At 43.3% G+C, this 12,459-nt stretch overlaps 2 protein-coding genes across 5 annotated transcripts in view; one reads left to right on the top strand and one right to left on the bottom strand.

Annotated features, from left to right (window-relative positions):
* AKIP1 (A-kinase interacting protein 1) overlaps positions 1-12,459 on the bottom strand; it is a 210,676-nt gene that overhangs the window by 33,531 nt on the left and 164,686 nt on the right. The gene's annotated exons all lie outside the window — the stretch shown is intronic.
* The window catches only part of DENND2B (DENN domain containing 2B), a 177,646-nt gene continuing 171,394 nt past the window's right edge, over positions 6,208-12,459 (top strand). Inside the window, exon 1 of one of the 4 annotated variants that reach the window (XM_050756094.1) lies at positions 6,208-6,225. The gene's annotated coding sequence lies outside the window, so the exon portion shown is untranslated. Of the gene's footprint in view, positions 6,226-6,573; positions 6,593-6,642; positions 6,713-12,459 lie in introns of those variants that run through there. The other 3 variants (XM_050756097.1, XM_050756095.1, XM_050756091.1) reach the window with 3 other exon arrangements.

Consider the following 12,459-nt stretch of genomic DNA (forward strand, 5'->3'; position numbering starts at 1 on the left):
CATTAAATCTAAGACTGATACCATTAGAACAAAGATTGGTAACTAGTGTTTCAAATGAGTAAGTTTTTAGACTTTAATTTCTTCCAATAAATAATTATCTCCAGGCTGGTTCAAGTGCGGTGATGTTTACAACTAATTGATGACAACCAGTTACAGATTTCTTTGTTCCTTCTCCGCTCCCACTGCTTCATTTGACTAGTGTTAAAAAAAACAAAAAACAAAAAACAGAAAACGGCGGGCGCGGTGGCTCACACCTGTAATCCCAACACTTTGGGAGGCCGAGGCGGGCGGATCACAAGGTTAGGAGATTGAGACCATCCTGGCTAACACGGTGAAACCCCATCTCTACTAAAAATATTTTTAAAAATTAGCCAGGCGTGGTGGTGGGCACCTGTAGTCCCAGCTACTCAGGGGGCTGAGGCAGGAGAATGGCGTGAACCCGGGAGGCGGAGCTTGCAGTGAGCCGAGATCCGTCTCAAAAAAAAAAAAAAAAGGACGACTTAGCAAGACAGAGGAGCGAGGGGACCATCCAGGTGGGATGAAGCTTTCTGAGCTTCTTCTTGTCTCCTGTCCATCTAAAGGCCACCTGGCATCTCATTTCATTTACTCTCAGATCCAGCCTGCCCAGCATCAGCAGTCAAGTTGCTTTATTACTTTCTTCTTTTTTTTTTGAGACAGAATCTTGCTCTGTTGCCCAGGCTGGTGTGCAGTGGCACAATCTTGGCTCACTGCAACCTCCGCCTCCGGAGTTCAAGCAATTCTCCCTGCCTCAGCCTCCTGAGTAACTAGGATTACAGGCGCTCGCTACCTTTTTAGAAGAGACGGGGTTTCACCATATTGGCCAGGCTGGTCTTGAACTCCTGACCTCAGGTGATCTGCCCACCTTGGCCTCCCAAAATGCTGGTATTACAGGCATGAGCCACTGTACTTTATCTAAATAAGTATTAGATAGCTTGCTATCTGGAATAAAACCCCAAACAACATAACAGGATAAAATAAAATAAATGGATTGGAGTGAACCGTTTTGTGAGCTGATAATAGAAAAAGAACTTTGATTGGATGTATCCTATCTTTTGTACACTTAGTAGGGAGGGAACAAAAGGCACTGCATGGTATCCAAGGCAGGAAATATAATCTACTATTAAAAAAAGACATAAGTAATACAACTCAGTTTAGTTATTCCTTATATATTTTAAGAAAATGAATAATTTATTTTTACTTTTTAAAAAATTTTTAATTATTAAAACCTCAGTAATAACACTTGAAGTCCAAATGAGATTTACCAGCTTGACAAGATTAAAGTATATATATGTACTTTAATATAATATAGAGATGGGGTCTTGCTATGTTGCCCAAGCTGGCCTTGAACTCCTGGGCTCAAATGATGCTCCTGCCTAGGCCTGTCGAAGTGCTAGGATTACAGGCATGAGCCACCATACCTGGCCTATAGTATATCTTAATTCTTCTCTTAAGATCTTGATTAATAACCCTGTAACTTATGTTAATGATATTAACCAGGAGTACTACATTTAATTTTCTCCTTTAATTCTGTGTAGATCTAAATAAAATAATAAAACGTTGAATATCTCATGTAATTTATTGAATACTGTACTGAAAGTGAAAAACAGAATGGTGTCTGGGGACTCAAAGTATGCTTTCTACTGAATGAGTATTTGTTTTGCACCATGGTAAAGTCAAAAGATTGTAAGTTGAACCACCATATATTGGGGATCATTTATATATTCTTTTAAATTGTTTCTGAAGTTTTTACCTGGTGTATATCTTACCTACATATAAAAAAAAATTTTTAGGTCAAAATGTCAGCTAGTGGTGGTGGCTTATGCCTGTAATGCCAGCATTTTGGGAGACTGAGGTGGCAGGATCGCTTGAACCCAGGAGTTTGAGACCAGCCTGGGCAACACAGTGAGACTCCTATCTCTACAGAATAGAGATTTTTAAAAATCTCTGTTTTAAAAAGTTAGCTGTGTGTTGTGGCATGTGCTTGTAGTCCCAGCCACTGGGGAGGCTGAGGTGGGAGGCTGCAGTGAACTATGATTGTGCCACTGCACTCCAGCCTGGGCAACAGAGACTCTTTCTCAAAAAAATAAGAATAGTAAAATTTAAAAAAACAAATCACAGTGTCAAAAATTTTTGCATGCAGTTTTGGTTTCTGGGCTTCCTACTCACTGCAATTTAGAAAATTAAGTAGTTTGCTTTTTTTTTTCTTTGAGATAGAGTCTCACTCTGTAGCCCAGGCTGGAGCGCAGTTGCACGATCTCGGCTCACTGCAAGCTCCGCCTCCCGGGTTCACGCCATTCTCCTGCCTCAGCCTCCCAAGTAGCTGGGACTACAGGTGCCCACCACCACACCTGGGTAATTTTTTGTATTTTTAGTAGAGATGGGGTTTCACCGTGTTAGCCAGGATGGTCTCGATCTCCTGACCTCGTGATCCGCCCGCCTCGGCCTCCCAAAGTGCTGGGATTACAGGCGTGAGTCACCATGCCCGGCCTAGAACACTTAAAAGTCATCTAGGCCAACCACCTTTCCCAGGTGTCTGCCTTAGAGAAAACTAGTTGTTTGGATCATGAAGCATAAATAAGGCCCCACAGCCCCAACCCCTTTTCTTTGAAACAGGGTCTCACTTTGCCATCCAGGCTGAAGTGCAGTGGTGCAATCATAGCTCATTGGAGCCACGACCTCCTGGGCTCAAGCAATCCTTTCACCTCAATGTCTTGAGTAGCTGGGACTATAGGTGTACATAAACCACCATGCTCGGCTAATTTTTTTGTTTTTTAAGACTGGGGTCTCACTATGTTGCTCTGGCTGGTCTCGAACTCTTGAACTCAAGAGGTCCTCCTGCCTTGACCTCCCAAAATGCTGGCATTATAGGAATGAGCCACTGAACCCGACTCTCACTGTCTGTTTAATGAACACATATAATATTACAGGCAGAGTACCTAGGAGGAAAACATTGTTTCTTGAGTGCTAGACCTGCAAACCTGAAAATCTTCCTAGAAAATCTTAACACTTCTGTCCCTCAAAGGAAAAAGCAAAACATGCCAAAGCAAAATTCATGAACCAGAAAACCCAGACAACTCACCATGCTTAAGTGCAGGATTTAAAATAGCAAAAGGAAGTAAGGCTCATCTTTGTGATGTCAAGTTCTATTTTGGTATATAACAAAGTAGTTGAATTATAAGGCTCTCAGAGTTAAAATATTAAACAGACCCTTAGCTATAAGATGTGTTGCCAGGCATCTGTATGGAATATAACCATGTAATCAGGGCATATTGTACTTCTCTGCACAAAGAGAACCAAAGCTACTGCTTCTAAAGATTAGGAAACTTTCATTAGACTGACAGAAGACAGTACAGAGGAAATGGCTTGGGAGTGGAGGAGACATATGAGAGAGGATGAAAGGAACAGTATTCATACTATCCAAATTAGAGCCAGGATGTTTATGCTCAAATCTTGTCTTGGCTCTGTGTTGATGGGACTGAATAATGGAACATGGGAAAGTATATCTCAGACCCCTAAATTAGGCAGTACATTTACCAAATTCTTCCTACAAGCGCTTCCTATTTTCAGCAGTCTCTGCACATTTCTGAATATATGCTGTGATTAAAGTCCAAAGCTGGCTAATGCTAATGATCCCTTCCTCTTTTTTGTTGCTAGTATCCTCCCATGGCTATTTCATTCTGTTGTTTATAAGTCACATGTCTCTACAACAGGATTGTGACCTCATGAGGAGTGTTTTTATTTATCTTTCATTTATTCAGACAGCATGTATTTACTGTGCGCTTATTTCATGCTGGGCAATGTGCTAGGCAGATAGGATGTAATTATTAGCAAGACAGGCCAGGTTGCTGTCCTCAAAGAGCTTGCCATCTCTTATACATAGTTGACCTTGTTTGTCAAGTGATGTGAACATTAGGTTAATGCAAATTACTATATTACTACTATTTAAAATATAGCATTACCAACATTTCTGATGTCAGTGTTTCTAATAAATATTTGGCCAGTATTAAGATGAACTAATAGTCACATATGTGAAGTTTAGACTCAAGGCTATATTTAGACTATATTTAGACAATTTAAGGGATATTACTTTTCTTTCTGAGAGAGCAGATCTAATGAAGTTTTTTTCCTAAGAATTGAAACAGTTCCATGCATAATTTGCAATGGAACTGGCAAACAAAAAGAACAAGTATTTATATCTCATTATTGCCCTCCTACATTGCTTCAGCACATATAAGAGGCAGCAGCAGCAGCTGCCAATGATGAAAATAATTACTGTCCTGGGTCTGAATAGAGAAAATCTTGATGCTATCTGTAGAGTTGTCTTTCCTTACAGATGTTACAAAGAAAACGGGACTTTAGTAGTAGAAGTTCCAATAGTTTTGAAAGTGGGAGACTTAAGAACCTCCTTACAGAGCTCAGAGAGCTGCAGGTAGAATTTACCTGGAGGGTTGCTAAATTCTGTGGCTTGCCTTTACATTCATGGGTTCCCTTGTTCCACATTTGGAGCAGAATCATCCTAATTTGAGATTGGAGAGATTGGAAAAGACTGGAGAGGGCTAAGTTCATCCAAATATGGCCCAGGTCTCCTGAAGGGTTCAAGCACTTCAGTGAACTAGAGTAGAAACTCACTTAGATTGTGAGTTTGGAGTAAAACTTGTTCTGATTAAAGTAAAACGGTTCTGATTTTTGGAGTAAAACCTGTTCTGATTTTTGGCCTTTATGTTTTTCAGTGTGCCTCAACAACAGCTGAAATCTTGGGCTTTCCTAATGTAGAACCAACTCAACGAGGAACTGATTTATTTTTCATGTGCAGACTGCATCACACCGCATATAAGGCCCTCTGCTAGAAAGGCCAAACTGTCCTTTGGCCTCAGTATTTTGGAGACAAGGAGTTAATACTAGTAATTCATGTGTAATATCCGTTTTTGGCAAAGGAACAATAGACTTTATCAGTTTGGTTCTTGCCATTATTTGTGTTCGATCTTGACCAAGTTAAATTATTTCCAGAACGTATCTTATCTATTATTATTATTATTATTATTTTTAGACAGAGTCTCACTCTGTTGCCCAGGCTGGAATGCAGTGGTGCAATCTTGGCTTACTGCAAACTCCGCCTCCTGGGTTCAAGGGAGTCTCCTGCCTCAAGACTCCCTAGTAGCTGGGATTACAGGTGCCTGCCACCACTTCTGGCTAACTTTTGTATTTTTAGTAGAGATGGGGTTTCAACATGTCGGCCAGGCTGGTCTTGAACTCTTGACCTGAAGTGATCTGCCCACCTTGGCCTCCAAAGTGTTGGGATTACAGGCACGAGCCACTGCACCCTGCCTCAGGATGTATCTTAAACTCATTATCATTATATTTGATGCTTGTCCTGCAGCTGAGTAAATACCTCCTTAGGATATGTGACAATTGAATTGGCTTGGATTTTGGAACATGTCCTGGCCTTAGAGCCTGCTTATGTTCATACACACTGGCTCCTTCGAAATGTAAATTTGTAAAGTCAGTGTAAAACTGAAACTTCAAAAGTCAATTTTCATTGCTGCTCAGTTTTGCATTTCGATATCAAATTTTATTTACAGTGATTTACGTGAGTAAAAAATGGATTACACGGTTTTCTAACATCTCACTAAGTAAGTATGGGTTTGGATCTTAAGTAATTTACATTTTTCTTTTCCAAGTTGATTGTTATACTGGGCTAATGATTTCCTTCAAATTCCACTAATCACAGATTCTCAATGCTGGTATTCCATTGCTTTATTATTAAATGGCACCCTTTTCTAGTTTTTGGTTTTGCAAACCAGTGGAGTATTTAAAGTAAAATTTCAGAATCCCTTTTGGAGCTTTCGGTTGAGACCAGGCTCTTTGGAACCCTAGTGCTTTGGGAGTTCTGCTACTGCTGCAGTACCAAAAGTAGCTTCTTTGAATTTCGTTTGTGTTTTGTAGGGCTCCCCCGAGGCTGAGAACTGGGAGAAGGGAAAGAGCTCATCGGTTTGTTTGAAGGCCGGCGGGCTGTGCAGGCAGCTTTTCCCAGACTCTCCCAGCTCCGGCTTTTCACGCATACCAGAAGAGCCGCTTTTTTCCTCCAGTGATTGAAACCATCTGGACTCCAGGGGGATCACGTGTGTATGAGAAAATGACATAAAGTTTCAGACCCCGTTGTGCTTTGCTCCAGACCCAGACAACTCTTGGTCGGATGGTGCGGAGGTGAGGGCCGTCCAGTCTGGGGGCCAACTTCTCGTCCCTGCTGCCCCCGGCCCCCGCCTCCCTCACCCCTGTCCCCCACCCTCCCTCGCACACTCTCGGCGCGGCTTTCTCGCTCCCTCCGGCGCCTCTGAGCGCTCCCCTCCGCCGGGCTCCAGCAGCCCACCCTCTCTGTCTTGGGTGGAGGCGCACATCCTCCACGCCCCCTCCACTCAAATCTGCGCTCCCTCCCCTCTCTCTCCCTGCAGCCCGGCCGCAGCCCGGGGCGCGGATGCCTGCCCGCCGCCCGCCCTCTCTGCGGGAGGGGCCGCGCGGCTCCCGGCGAGACCCCATTCAGGCGCCGCCCCCGGCCAGGCTGGGGAGCGCAGAGGTAAGCGCCTCCGGGCCGGGTGGCCCCGGTTCCCGCGTGTCGCGCCCGGTCCCGCCCCTGCCCTCCCAGCCCTTTTCCCTCTACTCCCGACTCCCGGCCCAGGCAGCGGCGTCCAGCTCCGTGAGTACGCGCGTGGGGGCCGCCGCAGGCGCAGAGGAGCGGGGCCGGTAGGGTCCGCCCTCCCGGGCGGTCAGGAGCGGTTGGCTCTGCTTTCCGGCCCGGCTGGGGCCGCGCGGTTGGGGGTGGGGAACCTCGCGGCCAGGGTCCGGCGGTGAAGAGCTGCCTGGTGCCGAGCGGAGACCCGACCTCGGGACGCCCTGGGAGCGGGCTCTGCGCACCGCTTCGCCTCTCGGTGGCGGCACTCGAATTCCTACCTGGAGCTGTTGCAGCTTGTATGCAGGCTCCTTGAAGAACGCGCGCGGGCACATATACACATACACACACGCACAACACACACAGACACACACGCGGAACTCAAACAAAGGAAAATTAACTTTGCATGCTATTACTGCAACAAGTTAAGCTATGTTTATTTGTGGATGGTTCACTTTTTGCCCTTGTGCAGACGCGCACTAAGTATTAAAGGGTCCACACTCTAGTCAACGTTTATGGCACCTTATCCAATAATTTAGTAACTGTGAGTATAGAGTTCAAGAGAGTGTTTTCAAGTGTTTCTAAAGAGGGCTTATTGCATTTTCCTGGGATCTTTATATGAAAGTAGTTGATGATTAATGTGAATAAAATAACTTCTTCAGTGAGAAAATTTGCCTTAGTACTGCCTTAGTCCAGCTCTTGCTTTTATTACCACCCAGGTGTTTCTGCTGTTTGGACAGCAGGGTCTTGGGAATGGCGAAGAGTTCATTATCCCATCTGCAAGACTGTTTTCAGCTACCTCTTAGCTGCACACACTGCAACTGGCCATTTTGGGATGGGGCGGCAGGGTTAAAAACCCAAAGAGCTGCATTGTTTTAATATTTTTCAGAAGGTGAATCCCTGAATTGATTTTTTTTTTTTTTTTTTTTTTTTTTTTTTTACCAGAATTAGGGGTTTCTAAAGGATCAGACATAGTCTAGGTTCCAGAAAGCTAATCCAAGATAGAGACTGAATTTTTCGGTCTATCTCCATTGCTGAATTAAGGACCGCACAAGGCCAGAACTCAAGAAGAGCCTGTTGAATGCATGAAGTGAAGGCTTCTTAAATTCTGCTGGTCTGGCAGAGAGCTCCTAGGTGACTAACATAGATTTAACCCTCCTTTTTATTTATCTGGCATATTTTTATTTAAAAATTTCTTTTTTTTTTTTTTTTTTTTTTGGAGACGGAGTCTCTCTCTCTTGCTGGAGTGCAATGGCGCAATCTCGGCTCACTGCAACGCCCGCCTCCCGGGTTCAAGTGATTCTCCTGCCTCAGCCTCCTGAGTAGCTGGGATTATAGGTGCCTGCCACTATGTCTGGCTAATTTTTGTATTTTTAGTAGAGACAGCGTTCCCCATGTTGGCCAGGCTGGTCTCAAAGTCCTGAGTTGAGGTGATCCACCCGCCTGGGCCTCCCAAAGTGCTGGGATTACAGGCCTGAGCCACTGGGCCCAGGCTATCTAGCAAATATTACCTTTGGAAAAAGTCCCCAAGATATGGGGGAAGAAAAATTGTTTAAGTGTATATATGGGAAGTGTTATTATCCCTTAACTGGGCCAGAAGGACACCATTTTGGTGGACAACTCCAAGGCAACTCTTACCTTAAAAGTATTTTTTTACTGAACGCTTAGATTGGATTGACTTGGTAATTAGCGAAACCCTTGGTCTTGAGTTGGTGGACTCCTTAGGGAAAGAGGAGTGACATTTGAGTGAAGGATAATTTCAGATCAATTGGCTTAGAACAGGAGTGTCCAATCTTTTGGCCTCCCCGGGTCACCCTGGAAGAAGAAGAATCGTTTGGGGCCGCATGTAAAATACACTAATTCTCAGAATAGCTGATGAGGTTTAAAAAAAAATCCCAAAAAACCATAATATTTTTTAAAAGTTTACGAATTTGTGTTGGGCCATACTCAAAGCCGTCCTGCGCGGCCCATGGGCCGCAGGTTGGACAAACTTGGCTTAGAATCTAAGAATTGTAAAGCTCAAGGAGAAAATGATTCTGAGGCAGGGAGGTTTCATAGAAGAGGGGAGGGCCTTGAAGCAAAGTGTGCTTCTGAAACTGGTGGAGAGTTGCTGGGGAAAGCTTTCAAGAGAATGGAGAGCAGACCATTTGGACTGGACCTAGAGAGAAAAGTAATAGCGTCTGCTCTATGCCACCTGCCAGCTCTTTCATCCTTCAGTGTTGTGACATAGGTATTGTTGCTCTTGTCTTAAAGATGAGGGAATTCTTGTTTTAAAGATGAGGGAATTCTTATTTTTAAAAAGAGAAGATCAAAAAGATACGTAACTGGCTCAGGATGACACAAGTGGTAAAGTGGCAGAGCTAGAATTCCAATGCCTGGCTCTCAGACTAACGTGGGTGCTTTCACAGCTGCCTTCTCCAGAGTGCAGTGGGAGGTCCCGTGGAAGCCGAACTGTGGTCAGCTTCAATTCTGGCTCAAGGGCTGGAATTTTATCCTATAGACATTGTCTAGGTTTTAAAGATTTTTGAGAAAAGAAGCTATGGGTAAAGCAGTGATTTTAGAAGATTAAGGTGACATCTATGTACAGGAATGTGACATGCTCATCACAAGTCATGTGCAAGTCATAATTCCTAATGAGGAGGTTAAAAAAGGGAATGTAGCCAAGATATCTGGGTGTTTCAATTCCTGTCTCACTGTACCCTGCAGTGAGTAGCTTGGTTCACTGGATAAAGAACGAGTTGCAGTGACCATGGGGCCGCTCTGGATCAGAAAAGAGCTGAATCTTACCAGGCACACGCTGAAATGGAATGTGTATGTGGACCAGTGCCACTGCTGGTTTGTCCTTTATGTTCCCCCATGTTTCGCAATGCTTTGGTTTTTTTCTTTCATGACTACTCTGAGAGGTAGATCAATGTTGTAATTTGTTTAAAAGCTTTTCCTCGCCCTAAACATCTTATGTAAGTTGATGTGCCTTTTCCTCTCATATTCTCTTATTTCTTAAAAATGCTGAATTTTGACCAGGTGCTGTGGCTCACACCTGTAATCCCAGCATTTTGGGAGGCGGAGGCAGGCAGATTGCTTGAGCTCAGGAGTTGGAGACCAGCCTGGGCAACATGGTGAAACCCCGTCTCTACAAAAAATACAAAAGTTAATCATGCATGGTGGCATGTGCCTGTGGTTCCAACTATTCAGGAGGCTAAGGTGGGAGGATCAGGAGGTTGAGGATACAGTAAGTCGTGATCACGCCACTGCACTGCAGCCTGGGTGACAGAGCGAGACCCTGTCTCAAAAAAAAAAAAAAAAAAAAAGCTGAATTTTAAAACTTGGTACTAGTAGGGTAAAAGTGAATTTAGATTACCTTTCTTAATTATGAGAAAGATTAACATAAAATGCACATTTATTTCACTTGTTGTTATGGAGGAAAAACAGGAGGCCTTTGTAGAGTTCCTGCGTGGGGATTTAAAACGGATAGGAAAGCCAGGATTTAGAGATGTGCAAAGGCCTTCCTACCCTTCCACATTTCTTACCAGTTAATTGTATTGTTCATGTATACAGCTTAGGGAGCTTACAAGGACACTGGACACCCACATTTATAGCCAGGCCCTTTGATTCTCAGCAGATAATGGGCTCAGGAAGGGCAGCAGTGGGTGGAGACATTTTACTAGAATTAGTCTGCCACTTTAAATACAATCTGGATTTCTTGCTATTTCTTGTGCAACTTGTACGCCATTTCCTCTGAACTGGTTAGTGCTCTGGAGACTTGGTTGTTTGGCCAAGGAATATCCCCTAGCAGGAGGGCTCACTAAGGAGGGGCAGCTGACAGGCAGAAAAATGACGTCTGTCAACTAAAGTTTTCTTTTAATTAATGTTAGAGTCACCTGTGTTTTTTTCTCAGCTAAAAAATGCGAAATCAAAATATGATCTCAGTTCTCCACACCCATTTTTACCTTTAAAAGCCTCTCACACCTTGGAGAGCTTGCCCTACCAAATGGGGCTTTGATAGGTGAAATTATCACCAGGACCTCTACATGGGTCAGGATATGACTCAGCTTGTGTTTTGGACCTCTGAGGAATGTGACCCCTCTTCGTGTAGGGGATTTGGAGTAGAAAAAGCTGGGTTAAAGTTCCAGCTTTGCCATTTATTCAGAAGTTCCTGGAATTTGATGTTTGAGGGATCTCTGAGCTCAGTTTTCCTAGTTCCTTTAGATCAGGGTAATCCCTTAGGGCCAGATAGAGATGGTCACACCCTGATTAGTACCTTGGTTTCTTCTCCCAGTTTGTATTTTGTGTCACCTGAAAGTCATTTTATTTTCTTTGTAGCCTCTGGTTATAGGTTACGTGGTCATTCCTCCAGAGAATGGCAAAGCTCATTGCTAGTTGGGGATCATTTGGTATGTCTTCCTGGGAGAATGCTCTTGAGCCTAGTTTTGAGAGTTAGGGCCTCAAGAAGAGACTTTGGCAATGCCCTTATTTAAATGTCGGAAATGTTTGGTTGCATTTTTGATGCATTGCTTGCACAGTTAATGTTTTTATATTTGGTATTTGTCATTTTAATAATTTATTAAACAGGTGATTTAGGTTTTCTAAGATAGCTAACAGCTTAGAAGAATAGGACTGCAGGTCGGGCGCGGTGGCTGACGCCTGTAATCCCAGCACTTTGGGAGGCTGAGGCAGGCGGATCACGAGGTCAGGAGATCAAGACCATCCTGGCTAACATGGTGAATCCCCGTCTCTACTAAAAGTACAAAAAATTAGCCGGACATGGTGGCAGGCACCTGTAGTCCCAGCTACTCGGGAGGCTGAGGCAGGAGAATGGCATGAACCCTGGAGGCGGAGCTTCCAGTGAGCTGAGATGTACCACTGCACTCCAGCCTGGGCGACAGAGCAAGACTCCGTCTCAAAAAAAAAAAAAAAAAAAAAAAAGAGAAAAAGAAAAATAAGACTACAATATCCTCTTTAAAAATAGTCTAAATTATTTTTTATTGGGGATGGCATTTGGACAATTCCCAGGGACTGGAATATCCCTTTGTTACTCAGTTGTAATCTCCTAGTATGGTAGAACTTTGACTATTTTGACCTCCTCCACCTCCAAATATCCTTAAATCTTTCTGAAGAGATTTAATCTCTCTTAAAGAGATTTCACAATTTCCCTGGGAAACACTTTCTAAGGAAGGTTTCCAGATTGATGATCACAGATTATCTCCTTGTAGTTAGCTTAAGTTTTCTTTTAATGTTTCCTACTTTTACTGTTTTCCTATCCCTCTTCAATGCACAGATGTTCATAGAGTGAACAATTGTCTTTCCTGGACTGTAAAGGCAGTTATCAGATGTACAGACCGTCCCATCTGTACCCATCCTTTCCTTCCCTTCCTCTGGCTAAACAAGCTGAGCTTTCTCTGTTTTCCTTAACAAGTCTCTCTTTTTAGACCTATGATTATACTTGTTGCTTTGTGTTTTGTTTTATGCAGGAAGTTCATATGAGATATGTTGGCAATTAGAGCTTTCAAATTGGAAGGAGCCTTTTGGAGTAAAATATATATATATTTTTCTATCAGCATAAGTAATTGTGGAATATATGTAAACTCTGGAGATGATCTTTTAAAAAAATTACCATCAAAAGAATTTTACTCAAGTCCTTTAAGGGCTTAAGAAGAATCCAGCCTTGGCAAGATTGCACTAAAAGTAACAGATTAGCCCAATTAAAGGCCTTTGTAGAAGTCTGGGAATCATTTGTTTAAACTGGAATTTAGGATCTCCATGAAAATATGATAGAA

This window comes from Macaca thibetana, chromosome 14, assembly GCF_024542745.1.
Source record: "Macaca thibetana thibetana isolate TM-01 chromosome 14, ASM2454274v1, whole genome shotgun sequence".
NCBI lineage: Eukaryota > Metazoa > Chordata > Mammalia > Primates > Cercopithecidae > Macaca > Macaca thibetana.